Here is a 15971-nt window from a genome sequence, read left to right on the forward strand (position 1 = left end):
AGGTGAGTACCAATACCAGATAGATAGCCTGTTAATAATATTTTAATATATCTATATATATATCATGAGTTTCCAGAATACCAATGCAAAACAGTTACGCACAGAACCTAAAAAAAGTGTCAAATTGCATATTCAATTAAGAAAGAAGAAAGTATCTACATATAAGTATAGCATATATATTCATTAAATTTCAAGAACCCAATGCAGTTTAAGTACGGAAAAGAGTTGATGCCCCAGAGAGTACCGTGAACAAAGCACATGCGGAGTCAGTTAACTGCATTCATTACATACAAGAATCGCATAGTGTCATATGATACGAGAATAGGGCAACCAAACCGTGAATGTACGCCAATTTCCGGCCGCCATAGCACCGGAACCCGGGGGAATGACCGCCAGTGGCGGAATAGCGGATTGGCCAGCGACAGTTCTGTTGACAGGCCAATGCGAAAAATGTCACCTACATCGACCTGAAATGCCGTTAGGTGATATGCACTTGCAAAATCTGACACTAGAAAAGGTTGTTTGCTTATTGCAGAAATATAAGATGGTTGAGGACAACTTTGCGTCGCCGCTACTTACACAAGCGCCTAAGTAAAATGTATGAAAAGCAGATTGTGACAATTATTATATTATTAATTCGATAGATAATAGTTTGACTATTATATACCTACAATTTTTTTTTTTTTTTTTTTTTTTTTATATTTAATTACATTTGATACTCGAAAAACTTTGTTATCGCCTGTTTCCATCTATGATGTCACCCAAAAATGAAAACAATGCGAAAATTACACGACAATAACATCATTAATCCGTTCATGTCATAACAATTATGTACCATTTGAAATAAAACTTTTGTCGTAATTAGACACTTTGCTTGTAATTATAAGACACTATTATTTCCTCAATATTTACTTTCACATCCGTTTGTTAATTGTACCTCTAGAGTTTCTAAAAGAAAGATGAGAATTTTTGTAAATTTGTGTACACTGCGAAGATCACCTGACGCTGAGGTGGCGCTTGGGAATAACTACTCTTTAGTATTTATATATAAGGCTTCCTTGAGCATTGTCTGTATCCAAGGTATTTATGTAACTAGGACAGGACTGGAGTGCATTAGCCTTTATCACGTTAACAGACCAATAAGAAGCAATTTCTTTGAAAGTTCCAGAAAAAATGTCACTGTATTAGCTCCCTTCACACTCTTCCTAGGCATTGATTTAGTTTCTAAAAGTTTTTTCTCATAAGACAGTTCCAAAACTTACGAAAATAAACATCGCGCTCATCTCTCTTATCATCAGATACTTGACTTGCACCCCGAACTTAACGAACGCTTTTACCATAATCAACTTGAGTTATGTTTATTGTGTGTGTAGTGTTCCAAAAATCCCTACATTATCACTGAACGCGTGTTCACACGGTACTATCGGCTTCAGGGGATCGGCTGAAAGATTACCGATAGGTAATCATCAGACAGTCATCTGTCGTATAGCTCAAAAGTGCGATTTATTTATAGACTGCAATACCGGTACGCTATGATGGCCGTTTTGACAGATTAGAATAGTGAGATCAAATCTTAATTCATTATCGTAAAAAATATAATTAAATGCGAGTCGCATCTATAAGTTTTTAGATTTATAACTAGTAATGCAAGAGGTAGCTGATTAAACAGTGTTAATAAAACGAAAATAAAAATGTTTATTTAATATATCCTCAATTCAAAACTGCTTTGTTTTGCCAATGCAAAAGCTCAATAGCTTTGACGCGAGTTTGCCGGAGGTATAAGTTGTTATGGCCAGGGATCCTATAAGTGACGATCGTATTACATTTAATTTTTTTAAATTTCTAATTTCCAAAAAACAAGTGCCGAGTTGTGTAGTAACATTACACATTCCATAAATTTTATCGCACGTCACTATTACAACAATATACAACAATTGGCTCCTTCAACGTAGTTATATATTAAAATGAAACTTCCTGAGCAGACAAACGTCAAAACGGTAAAAAAAAATAGTAAAATTACTATTTTATTAAGTGTTTTCTTGATGTACCGTTTTACTAATGGGGCTGACATGTTCAATAACGATCAAAGCCTCGAAATAAATAAAGATTTAAACAAACTATTTATATCCGTAAATACAAAGGCAGACAACGAGTACTAACCTAAAGCGCTTGTAACTAATGATAAAAATTCCACTGCAACCAGGATGCTTGTCAAATTCTCTTAGTATTTGCGGTGTGAAGCACGTGTACGGTTTGACTAATAATCGAAGCCCATTGGCCTATTATGAATCGTTAACCAGCAAAACGCAAACAATTTTGTATTCCACTAACGTATACAAGATTGCTGCAACTCCATACGCATGTTGATTTGAGTCACATTCGTCAAAGCGATTCTTCTTATATGTAATGGAAATAGAATCGTCGGCGACTCATTAAGCACTTACTTATGAACAGGCTTATCGTAAGTGAAACATTAGTCTCTACATCAGTAACAAAATTCCCACATTTCTTAGCACTATTTCGATGACGTACTTAGAACTTCAAACAAACACGTCATTGTTAACGAAAAAAACAAAAGAGGGTAAGCAGGTCCTATTGTTGTAAGAGGGAGAGTAGTGAACAGGACCACAAAGGCATGGCAGGTAGCGGGATGCGGGCTGCAAGATGTTCTCCCGCGACATGTGCGACCCTGATTTTGGAACGCACCCGTCGCGACAGATGCTTCCCTGATTCTTTTTTTTTGTAGTTGGAATTTGATATCAAAGAATTTGCGATTTATTTACTCGGTCACTCAGAAAATATTTGCTTACAAGAAATCGTAAGCGTGCCGTAGCTATATTTGTATTCACGACAAAACGTTAGGTAAGTTATTATAAACGGTCGTTTCCTAAGGCTTTAAAATCGCATCTGCCTTGATTGTGCCTGTCATTGGAGTAGATCATTTAAGATGAAGATTATTGTTAGCTCAATAATAAAATCGTTCGTGTGGATCTAAAACGCTTTTCATCAATGGCTAGTCAACCGCGAAGTGTCGGCCTCTCTGTCACGCCGTACAACTCTAGATTGGTTAACATTTAAAAAGTGTTTCTCTATAATATTTGAAGGTCCTTCGATACTTCCTTTCGGAATTGCTTATTGCAATCATATTACTGCATTCGCAATTTGATTTACTGTTTCTTTACGGTACTCATTACACGAATACCAAAGAAAAATTATTCGAATTAACCAACATTTAAACTCACTCCAACGATTGCAAGGAATTCGCTGAAAATGGTTAACCATAGCGGATAGAGCAATTGCGGTACTCAAAGATATTCCAACACGTTGTTAACATCAGCTAATTGAAATCATAATTAAAAATGTAAGTCTCAGTTATTTGCAATTAGCTGTAGTGCTACCGTAGCATCAGCTTTGTCTATGTAAATACACGCTTAATGTCAAAGTTGTTGAACGGTGTCCGTTGGTGTAGAGAAACACACAGGGCGGCTATATTTAGGCTCCTTCTGCACGGAGCCACAGACGCAGTGATCCGAGGATACGGTGATCAATATACCGGCTAATTAATACAACATGCCACGCTGCCTCTCGAAACAGTGCTAGCGTAAATTTAGGTAACCTTATAAACCGGACATTTAAAAGGGGAAAAAATTATAAAAGATTTGAGAAAATATACACCAAGCTATAAAGTAACTTTGATTAAAACCAAAAATCTTACAAGTAACACACACTAACACGAGTTTATGTCAGTTGCAACAGGCAGAATGGTTGAATTAAACAAATCACACATTAAAAAGATGCACAGAACAATGTGATGTTTAGTGTTCAAAGTTCTTGCGCATTGTAGGCGCGTGACGATCGGGGCGACACTGATAAATTTTTTATCGCATCGCGTGGAAAGAACCAAACCGCACGAGGAGCGCGCGTCGGCGACCGCGAGAAACTGTTTACTCTGTTTACCAAGCCCAACACAACCGGTGCACCCACCACGAAGGGTGAGTGAGCCACAGCAAAAAACGCTTAGCGCCCGAGTACGATAAGCATTATCATATCGGTCGGGACTGCGAGGAACGCTATCGTTAAAAAGTTAACAATTTATGCAACCTATACAGTTTACAATAATTGCTTATTTTATTTTGCAGTAACATTATAACGAAAAATAAAAATCTTTTATTACCAGAGAATACAGCAAAGTCCATAGTTTGTTAGTAGTAACTAAACTAGTAACCTTTGATTATAGGGATATAATATACTTTGAAAATTACAGTTCCAATTTTTAAAATCAAAGTGATTTAAATTAACTGAGTTATTTTATTAAAAAGTATTCAAAACAAAATTTTAAAATTGTCGAATAATAAAAAATAATTAAATTTGTAAACAAAATAAATAAAATTATTATCATATGACAAATCGAGCACTCACTCACAACAACATTTATTTACTTCAATTTTGGTAATAATTAACCAAAATTCGCTGTAAATTAACGTTTACAAAAAGTTGCTCATTTTGTAAAAGTTTTGTCATGCCTTAAGAATTATACGAGCACATATAATATTAAAACATAGTTACGTACCATAGAAAATAAACTCGACCTCCTCGTCACTAGTAAAACATTTCATTTTTCGATCGAATCTCCGTTTAATTGTATTCTCACTTGGACAACTTGACACGAAACCCAAAAGTAGGGCAGCACACACAATTATTTGATATTTGTTTTCTTTTACTCAAACTATACACGAAACACTTTAGGTGCGTGTCGATACTTTAATGGAGGCATCAACACATCAACACTAGCATGAACTTTATCATTGCAATAATGCATATTGGACATTGAGCAACATAGTCAGACATACATATTTAATCACGTTACCTGATACGAAAGTAGGGCTTACTTATGAAATCATATGAAATATGTGTATTTTCATAACCGTTTACACATCGCAATTTTGCCGAAACAATTGTAAAAAATAAACTTTAATTAAATAAAGGCCATAGGCGTTCAGCAGTAAGTAGGCATACATATTGCCCTCCTTGTCATAGCTAATGCATTTGCTTTCGGTAACATTCGAAATATTGAAATATAATAAGCTCGCAGAAATCGCGGGTTCGATACACCCGCGACACAAGGTTTCCCTAGTGCGGGGCTATGAGTGTGCGCGCGTTATTATTATTATTAAAAGCTAGTAAAAAATGTCTGGTGATTCCGCATGACAAAACAGTGAAAGTGTTGAATCAATCACTTTGAAAAAAAATATAGTAAAATTGAGGATATACACTGATTACTATACGGTGTGAAAACACGATTCCTAAAAATTTTTACGATAGAAAAAAAACACAAACTTACCTCGAAATTGTACAAGAAAACTACAGATTTTTTTTATATCAAAATGGACTAAATAGAACACGCACAGTATACGATATACATTTTTGAAATGACTTTATTCTTGTTTGTAAAAAAAAAAAATCATTCTGTAATAAAGCCACTGTCCCTGTCGCTCGATCCAAACAAAATGAATAGTTTTAGTACGGGAAAAATTTGAACTCGAGCTAAGGTAGTAATGACTGTTAATAACTCGATTTCGCTAAAAATGTCGATTACGTCGACTACGTACTCTTTTAGAAATTAAAAATTGATCCATCTAAAAACTAGCATGCCAAACGATGTCTTTTTAACCGACTTCAAAAAAGGAGGAAGTTCTCAATTCGACTGTATGTTCTTTTTTTTTGTATGTATGTTACGCGATAACTCCGGTATTTGTGAACCGATTTTCATGATTCTTTTTTTGTTGGAACCCCCTGGTACGTCCATAGTGGTCCCATTTCATTTTGAAGAAAATCATCCACCTCGAAGGGTGGCTGTTCACGCATGAAGATTCATTTTTATAAATAGCGCCCATTGACTTACAATAAGTCAATGATATCGCCTAACTTTAATTTAGGAGCAATTACTTTAATGGTTGACATTGCTATATCTCCAATTCAAGGCGTTTTTCTCTCCATATACTTTGAGTAGTGAGAACCGATTTTTATTATCTCCAGTGTCAAGTCCTGTATAGTGTCGAACTAGGGGATATTTCAATAAAACTTAGCAAATTGACGTAATTCCAATGTAATTCCACGTACTTTTGAGGTCGGTTTTTTTAGTACTCTGTACTGAGATTATTACCACCAGTTACTTTACTCGTGTAAACCATAATGCAAAGGGCGAATGAAAAGCGGCAAATTGTTTATGCTTTGCCGAGATTTATTGCTAACAATGCCGGAAGCAACGAATAAACATTACTTTCTCGACTTCTATAATTAACAGAACTAACTATGAGACACACTTCAAAATACAACCTGTAGGTATAATTATTTACACCTTGACACTTATTGTAATTCCACTCTAGTATGGTGCGCTGCATCTTTTTAAGCCCAATTACGCGCGCTGCGCTTAAACTAGAGACGGTAAAGAGATAAAAAAGATATATCGAGATGCCAGCTTTTTTTAAATCGTCGCTAAAACTTAAAAGAGGTCGGTTAAAGACGAAAGAAAAATGTTTAATAAAGATGTACAATATCTGACCTAGCCCTGTGAGTGAGTCACGATTTCACCAAAGCACTGCGCTTCCGCGCACGTGGGCAGTGTACTCCGGGATAACGGAGATACGACGAAGGCGATCATAACCGCTGATTTATCTGCAGAACGTGTCAAACATTCGTTAAAGCAGTTTCAAATTAAGGATGTTATAAGTTAGTACTGGAAACTTGAATTATGTAAATATATCCAAACAAGCTGTTTATTGTTTTTTTTTTAAATAACATTATCAATTCATGGGAATAAGATATCATACAAGAGCACTGAACTTATATTAATGCAAAAATTTTTTCCTACACCGTAAAAAAGGTTTGCACAAAAGGCATAAACTTCGATAGCCTCTAAAACTTTTAGACCAAAGAAGCAAGCGCAAGGCACTAATTCTTCATACGAGACATTGTCCAACTTTAGCATGCAGTAGCGCCATTCTAACAGACACTAAAAGTCGTGAAGGAAAATTTGTGAAACCGGAATAGCATAAAACATGAAATTTCTATGTCAGCTATAACTGTTTTGGTACTTGCTTTAGCACATAATCCATAGATGTATGTGTTGAAACATGTACCTATTGTGAACAGCTAACGACCTGCGAGATGATGGAACACTATGCTGTCCCACTTTGTATGCGTAAAATGGCACATCTGCATTGCCGTCCAATGCGGGTATATTTTTGGCACGGAAACTGTTAAATTGGGGCAAATTGCCATAACACGGAAGCTTTGCTGGTGTAGGTGTATACGCATTTTTTTTTACGGAAATTTTTTAAAGCCTCGATGAAATTTTCACAGCAATCTTACATTTCAAAACGAAGTTAATAGATTTAATTATCTAAATCACTGGGGCTTGAATAATAATTACTATTTCAACCAATAAATAAATTGAACGACAATCATTAAAAGTCAGTACCGAAACTCTATTCGAGGATCAAGCAGAATATAAAATTATTTCAATAAACAGACCCAAGATAAAAACGAATAGTACGTACAACAATTACAATAACAATGCAGTCGTAAAAATTCACGCAAGTACGATGCCATCCTGCAAGAATTGTATATGTATGACCGATTCGCAGACGTGGCATGCGGTAAGCGAACACAACGTTTATAAACCAGAAAAGGCACCTCAGCCAATCAAAATAAAAAATGCAAAAGTAACAGACAAGCAACAACATCTTTACAGTAGATAGATAGATAACACGTTTATTCAGCACAAATACAAACAGAAACAAAACATTTACAATCACTTCACAGAGTATAACATAAAAGCACATAGAACATTAATTATTAATTTTATAAACATTTATTTAAAACACATACCGCGAGAAAAACAAATATTGTGAGAAAAACAAACAAACAATATAAGAACTGATAAAATTTTAATGTACCTATGACTACAGTTTGTGCTGAAATGGCCCTGACTCAGCATAAGTACTGTAGACCGAGAGAAGTCAAACAGTACTGGTTTTCTGCCAGTACCATATGGTGAGCGATCGCAGCCCAGTAAGCCATGGCACCAAAGTGCATCCATCACACGCAAATATATATACCTAACTCTAAATACTATACATACATATATATATCAAGCAAAAGTGTAAGATGTAAAGCAAATAATGTAAATAGAGTAAGTAATGAAGGTAAGCAATATAAATAATAATGTAAGTTTACAAACATAATATTAAATTATAACAATAGCCACCAAATATGAATATATATAGGTACGGAAATTTAGGTTTACAGGTATCAAACGCATTGATTAGGGAAATATCTCTGTAGCGAGGCACATCTACTCTGACAAAAGATGTTTTTTTGTATTCAGGCTTGAATCGTTTTTTATTACTACAGTACAGGAACTAACAAAAATAACTTGTTGACAAAGTGCCGAAAATAAATAATGTCATGCAATTTCCCCACAATCATCAGAACTTAATATCAGAGGAGACTTCCCAGACACGAGTGCTGAAAGTCGAACATTAAACACGAGGTAGAGTTCCGAGAAAGCATAAGGCGTCGATTTGAAAATAACTTGATAAACGGCATGGACAACATCCAACGGATGCGCGTAACGGTATATTCGTGCATCGCATCTTCTACGCTGCATCCGCCGTTCGGACAGTGTGCTTTATTAATTAGGACGTCTTTTGTTCGAAGAATCAATTCAATATTATGTTTACAATCATATATTTCACATACTCTCTCGATCTTTTTGTACTCGTTGAGGCGTAATGTTGAACGTGGTCGTATAGAGTCGGAACAGTGAGTGACCGTTATATAATGCATCTCTCGTCGCATGTACTTAATTAACATTTGCAACAAATAACGAACCAAAACGGCGGAAAACACAACGACCGTGATACGTATCTTGATGAAAGCAGAAAATAAATTAAATCTCCAAATTAAGACACACATCTGTACGGACATTGTGTAGCTGGTGTGATTAAATGATAAAATTACACCCTTTTGCCATAGAGAGCAGAACCGACATGTTTTATAGCTTTCTTTCAATTGCGGTTACTTCAATTAGATTGCCGTAATTTAATTAATGCATATGTAAATATAATGCCGGCATAATGTGTACTTACCTTATACATTTTCATTAATATCCATTAGTATGAACATATGAGGCAACACTTACCTGAAACAAAAGAATACGGTGAATTAATCATTTATTTTATAGCAAAGTCAACATTGAAGGCAAAAGCTAAATTCAGATACGACAGAAATAGGAACACCCGGTCGTAAAAGAACAGAGATTGATGACTACAACTAATGTTCAAATGCAACCATGTCTTATTGTAAAAGAGACGGGGGAAATCATAAAACGTAGTATAATATATTATCTGTATAGACTATTATTGTGATGAAGAACCCTGAATAACAGTGCCTACCTCCGCAATAATGGGTGAATCACTTGCTAATGAGCGCGCCTTTGCATCATTGTTTTCATTTACAATGAAAAATAGCTTATTTTACATTAAATGGAAACTTTATAAGTAAGTTTGTACTGTAAGTACGGTAGACGGCGTAGTAATTGAAGTAATCAATGTTTATTTGATTACAATAACCAGTAACAGCTGTTTCATTAATTGTATTGTTGATCAATATGTGCAATACGAAATTAACGCTCGTTTATTACGATTACGTAGCGAATAAAACGAAAAAGCGAGAAAAATTATTAGTACTTTCAATCATTATATAACGGCTTCTTACAATGTGAGTCTTTTGCTCTTCAATTTAAAACTCTTAAATCAAAAGAAGCCACTTAAAAAACCTATTTCATTTTCAGGGTAAAAAAAAGTAAATTACTTCCACAAATCTGGCCATGGAAAAACTTTAAGTATTTAGTAACTATCGGCTACCAAGCGTAGCTGGCGTTAACCAGTTTTTGTCCAGCTCTCTCTTCTACATCCCGGCTTAGTTTCTCCACAAGGTTAGTGGACATGTAAGGCTATTAATGCGGCTAAGTGCGAAATAACGATGCCTTATAAGACTGACCGCTGTTTAGGAGCTCTTCTTTTTCAATCACATTGTACGAGGAAGTAATTTTCTACTTAGTTGTTAGTTAGTAATGCTATAGTGACAGTATGATTACTTAGCACTAATTCGCCTTATTTCCTTGTTTTAAACTGTGGTTTGACAAAACACTACCATCTAACCACATGAGGTTGTGTAATGTAAATACAAACAAAGAAACTTCGTTAGTGAGATATCGTTTTTTCAAAAATTCATGTTGTAATACGTAATTATTTGGCTACTTAAAACATAATTGGATAAATTACATATAATGCATCTCAGAGTCAACCAAATTTCCGCCTGCTACAATCTAATGACGGCCTACAGCTGGACAATGCCAAAGTTAGCGCAAACAGCGTAAATTATGAATTAGCGCAAAGTAATGAAAGTCACTGTTCTAAGAAGAGTTTAACTGACCTCAATTGGAGACAAAGACCAGAACCGCATATTGTGTGTGACGCGATATGGACCGTGGATTTCAGGGAGCTGGATGACTTTCAATTTAAAACATAATTAACGAAGGACAATGACCGTTTTTATTGTCCTTTGTAACGAGAATCTCTGGAATATAGCTTCGTTGAAAGTGTGACGACCAAAGACCTACCATACTTTGGGAATTGGAATGCGTAAGAAATAGTTACGTACGTTATGTTACATTTCTTTTTATTAATGTATTTTAAAAAGACATGTTTATAAATGTAATATACTAAATCTTGTTTTAATTGGCAAGGCTTCTACCATCCAAACACAAAAAAAAACAATATTGCAATGCTTTCAAAGTGATTAGATCGTGTTATCAGATGAGTATATAGTTATGTGTAATAATGAAAAACCCATTTTAAATCCCGAAGGCATAAGTCTGCCTGACCAATTGCCCCCACTAAGTGGGTCAAACCTCTAAACCACTCGCGTGAACGACTGTTTCATACGCAAACAAATATTGTTTCTGCGTTCCAATATACTTACTACTACATAGGAGTGGTGTGCATATGTATATACATAGTAATAACCACAATAGGTACTCTTTACATATGGAACATTTCCTTACCCAAGTAAGTAAAGTAAAAGGCAGTTAATTATATGGTATATAATGAGATAAAATTTCTTCTAGATTTATCAAAGAAAGTATTAATAATTGTTATTGGTAACGTACCACCACAATAATAATAATAATAATAATAAATAACGCACACACTCAACATAGCCCCGCACTAGGGAAACCCTGTGTCGCGGGTGCCATGGACACACACATAGACAACCACAAATTACACCCAAACTCACGAGAGAAATAAATGTAAGCCATACAAACATTTCTCCCGGCCCGGGAATCGAACCTGGGACCTCTGCGTGGCAGTCCGGCATGGTAACCGTTCGGCCACGGAGGCAGTTAAATAATATCTTAAAAACAATATCTTTGAAGTATATGTAGAATATACATATGCATAAACAAAAGATTATCCAGCCGAAAAATATGAGTGCAAACCATATTTAGGTGTAAACGTAAAATAAATGTAAATTTTCTTCATACCTCTTGAATGCAAACAAAAGAGCGTTGAAATTATCCGTTAAGCCAATAAATTACACGCAGTCAGATTTTTATGACAATGGTTGTGAAAACGAAATCTTGCACAACGTAAACGTAGTTTTTTTTATGATTCTCTCAAAATGGCCATAAATAATAATTATTATTTGCATAAAAATAACTTTTATTCTTTCATAGCGAATATTTTATGGCATAAAGTGAGGAAACTTCATTGTAAACGCGTAAATGCGGCGTAATTAGTGGATTTACGTAAAGTCATGGAAACCGTGTCGTGGGAGCCATATTGTCTGTGCACGGGCACTGTTTCGTCTCACTCTGTCAAACAGGGTTGCTAATCATGAGCATTATCAGCTCGTAACATCTAATTGTCCCACCCTTTAGAAACGCTAAAGTAATCTTATGAACTAAAAAAAAACATTACAGTCGTGGTGAATTTGATGTCCTAATTTCGAGATCTCGTTTGTACGAATTGGAGCAAAGAAACTTCCTAAATATACTAATTGCACAGCGTTCGTATATGTGGAATGCACGGAAGGAGCCCCGCAATGACGTACGAATCGTTTTCCTTGTACATCTAGCGCATCCTGGACTACAATCGGCGAGTACCTTACGCCGATTGGCAAATCCTTTCACCACTATGGCAAACACATCCCATGCACGGCAAGTTCTGGGCCGCGATAATATAGTGTATGCCTTCGTAGTTGTATTAAAATTTACTACTTCTAACTTTTGTCAACATTTGCAGAACTTTACACCAGTTTAAAATCGTCTTTCACGACTCATTGTGAACGTAATTCTCTATCACAAAGAGAATGTTAAGTCATTTTTCCTAGTCAGTAAAAAGTCACGTTCCAAGTAAGTTACATGAATCCTATATAGTTATACGTAACTATGTTAGCTTAGTTAAAAAAAAAATAATTTGACCGTCAAAATATTATATGCCGGCAGGTAATTAAAGTGAATAAATATATCAAAAAGGTGTGATATTCCGCCTACCTACTTTTACCCAATGGGAAAGAAGTGTATGTATGTTTATAAGTACAATAATAATAATATGGTCCCATGTAACAATAAAATAGGCATAGGCCTCCTCCCACGATGCGAGGGTTTGGGCTGAGTTACCATCCTGGTCCAATTCATTCTCCACCTTTTCCTTCCTTCACCTTGGTAAATTTCAAATTAATATATGTATGTTTGTTTATATATCAAAAATAATTGCGCAGGTTTATTGTACAGTTTCAAAGCGCGTAAAGCTTGACATTTAAATTAAACTCTATGCCGTTTATTATAAGAAGAGACCAAAGTGTCGAGCTTGATGTGCTCTTGACTACTTTATCAAACGATTGATGTTTCTTTTTATGTCTAACGAGCTCGGACATTTTTGCTGTTAATGAGATATGCCAGAAATGCGAAAGAGAATGTGTAAAGCCATTATCAAGTTCGTTAGAAATGTTCAAAGAGATAAATTTGATTTCTATTAAATGCTCAAAATCAACACTTTAAACACTCCAATTATTTTGATACTGACTGTACATATTGTAGGAAGTATAACTTGACTAACGATCTCACTCGTATCTCTCACGCTTCTAGGCATCATTTTTTCCACTGTTCATTTGTAATTCCTTCTTATGGTTAAGTAACTAACAGATTTCACCGTCAATATTGACATACTAGCTTCAAAAGTTGACAGCCCTGATTATGAGTATCTCCTACCTAGAGTCAGTTTCTTTAAATCAGCTATTGTCTACCCAGTCAGAGAATTGCCTCTGGCACTGCCAACTCATGTCCTTTCTCGCTTTGAACAAAGACAATTGTTCCTATCCACGGTTACAAGGTGAAAATCATAACTTTATTATTGTTCTAATGTGCACAAATTGTTCTTGTAATTAATTTCTGTAAAGTATATTATTATTATTAGATAAAGTTAATTAGCTGGAATTGAATGTATAAACAAAAGAATTTAAATTTATCTTTTTTAATCCCATACTTAAAACCCAAATGGTTATCATGATTACTATAGTACAGTCTAGACTTGTAAAATGAAATATGTGCATTTTTGAACCTGGTTTTCTACCATCGAACAAAAACTTTTCTGTGTTCTAAAAAGTCTAAGTTTATGCCAATATTTGGACGACAGCTTTTACTTTTTTGGGGAGCAACTTTTCTAAACTTGGCCCGCGAGCCAGTTTACGCATGATTTACGCAATCTAGGTCTAGTATTAGGAAACTGGTCCGAATGAGCGAGTGAGGGAGAATTCCACAGAATTTAACCAAAACACAATTTATATTTACTTACCTAAAAGGATTAAAAGAAAACAAGTACTTCAATATTATTTTCGTCAATTATTACCAAATAAAATAAATCACATCATTGACGTCATTGCGAAAATCACTACAGGATAAATATAACACAAAAAAAAAAAAAAAAAAATTTCTTTTTTTTATTACCGAGTATCATATTGTATGTATTTTCTCTAAATGTCGTAATGTATTTACAGTTGCAATAACAAGAAGAGATAATCTCAGTACAGAGTACTAAAAAACCGACCTCAAAAGTAAGTGGAATTACGTCTATTTGCTAAGTTTTATTGAAATATCCCCTAGTTCGCCACTATACAGGACTTGACACTGGAGATAATAAAAATAGGTTCTCACTACTCAAAGTATATTGAGATAAAAACGCCTTGAATTGGAGAAATAGCAAAATCAACCAAAGTAATTGCTCCTAAATTAAAGTTAGGCGCTATTTATAAAAATGAATCTTCATGCGTGAACAGCCACCCTTCGAGGTGGATGCTTTTCTTCAAAATGAAACGAGACCACTATGGAAGAATCCCCTTTCCAGAATCATGAAAATCAGTTCACAAATACCGGAGTTATCGCGTACCATACATACAAAAAAAAAAGAACATACAGACGAATTGAGAACCTCCTCCTTTTTTGAAGGCGGTTAAAAATGATGTAATCATTAGCAACTAATCCTATGTGATGGTATCTCCAATAAAATTATTCATATATTCTTAGGGTCGTATTCTAGAACTCTATTCAATGCTCAAGTCAGGATTGCACTGGCAACACAAGCACTGGAAACACGATCCTAATGGCAGGGACTTGAGTATGATTTCGAGTGCTTTAAACCATACTCAAATCCTGGCTTGAGCATTGAGTAGAGTTCTAGAATACGACCCTTAGACTGTTGTTGTTCTGTTTTTTTTTTCTTACCGTAAAAGTAAATTTGTACTGGATCAAATTTTTTCGAATTTTTTTAGTCGAATTCTGATCCGCTCATTCTGACCAACTGAAAACTACTACTTCCAGATCGTGTCAGCCGGCCCTGGAGCCAGAGGCGACTTGGCTCCTAAACACTTTCAGCACTACTACTAATTGGAGCTATAATACAATTTACTTTTTAAACAACGTTTTACATAGTGCCTTCAAAGGGGATCGCAATAGGTCCCGTTCTGGCATGTAAACAATGTCAAAGCCACGGGCGGTCGCGCCACGTAGTTTTGAGGCTCCCATCACGATTCGTTGAACGACGGCTGATACTTTGATGTTGGCTGCAGTAACGTAGCTAGGTCCATGAATGCCTACTATGAAACATGTCTTGCGCCCCCGCGAAACTCCTATTATAAGACGGTGCTCAAAATTTCACAGATTACCAAATGTGCAATATTGAATCAAACTCAAAAATTATCAAAGGGCAATGTAATGCATGCATGAATGCAACATCTAGGAGTAAGATGACTAACCTGGCTGTGGAAAATCACTACACGTGAAATAACAAAGACCTGTGTTCAATAGAGTCGCATTGCCTGATCAATAATATGCGAGAACATGAGAAACGAAAGTTTGGAATCAAGGGGTAATGAGTCCCTAGAGTCTGTACACTTGTGGCCACTACTAGCTACGACACTGGTTAACTGTTTGACAGTAATACCGCCGCGGTCGAGGGATCAACTTAGGAGAACGCCACGAAGCAATCGACCTTATTTAGCGATTCTGACTTTAGTTACAGCCACAATGAGATGAATCATCTTCCCGCTATCGTGAAGACACGCTACTAGGAAACGCAAGGCAATGTATAAAAAATTGCATATGTACAGGAAAACATTTTTATAAAATTCAAGGTCTGCTTTGTTATGTTATGAGATCTCATACCTACCTTGGTTCGCTAGAATTTTGTACTTAAATACGAATACCTAATACCCACCAACTTTTTTTAACCTAATGTTCCAAAAATACTACACAGTACAGAGTATATAAACAATTTACCACAAAAGTATTGCAAGTACTTGTACATAGTAACTTCTTATAAATTACTCATGATAATCACCTAGGACGT

General features: G+C 35.4%; 1 protein-coding gene across 4 annotated transcripts in view; it reads right to left on the bottom strand.

Annotated features, from left to right (window-relative positions):
- The window catches only part of LOC113233135 (probable Ras GTPase-activating protein), a 191124-nt gene that overhangs the window by 55457 nt on the left and 119696 nt on the right, over positions 1-15971 (bottom strand). The gene's annotated exons all lie outside the window — the stretch shown is intronic.

Source organism: Hyposmocoma kahamanoa, unplaced genomic scaffold (assembly GCF_003589595.1).
Source record: "Hyposmocoma kahamanoa isolate Upper Pololo Valley unplaced genomic scaffold, ASM358959v1 78, whole genome shotgun sequence".
In the NCBI taxonomy this organism is placed as follows: domain Eukaryota; kingdom Metazoa; phylum Arthropoda; class Insecta; order Lepidoptera; family Cosmopterigidae; genus Hyposmocoma; species Hyposmocoma kahamanoa.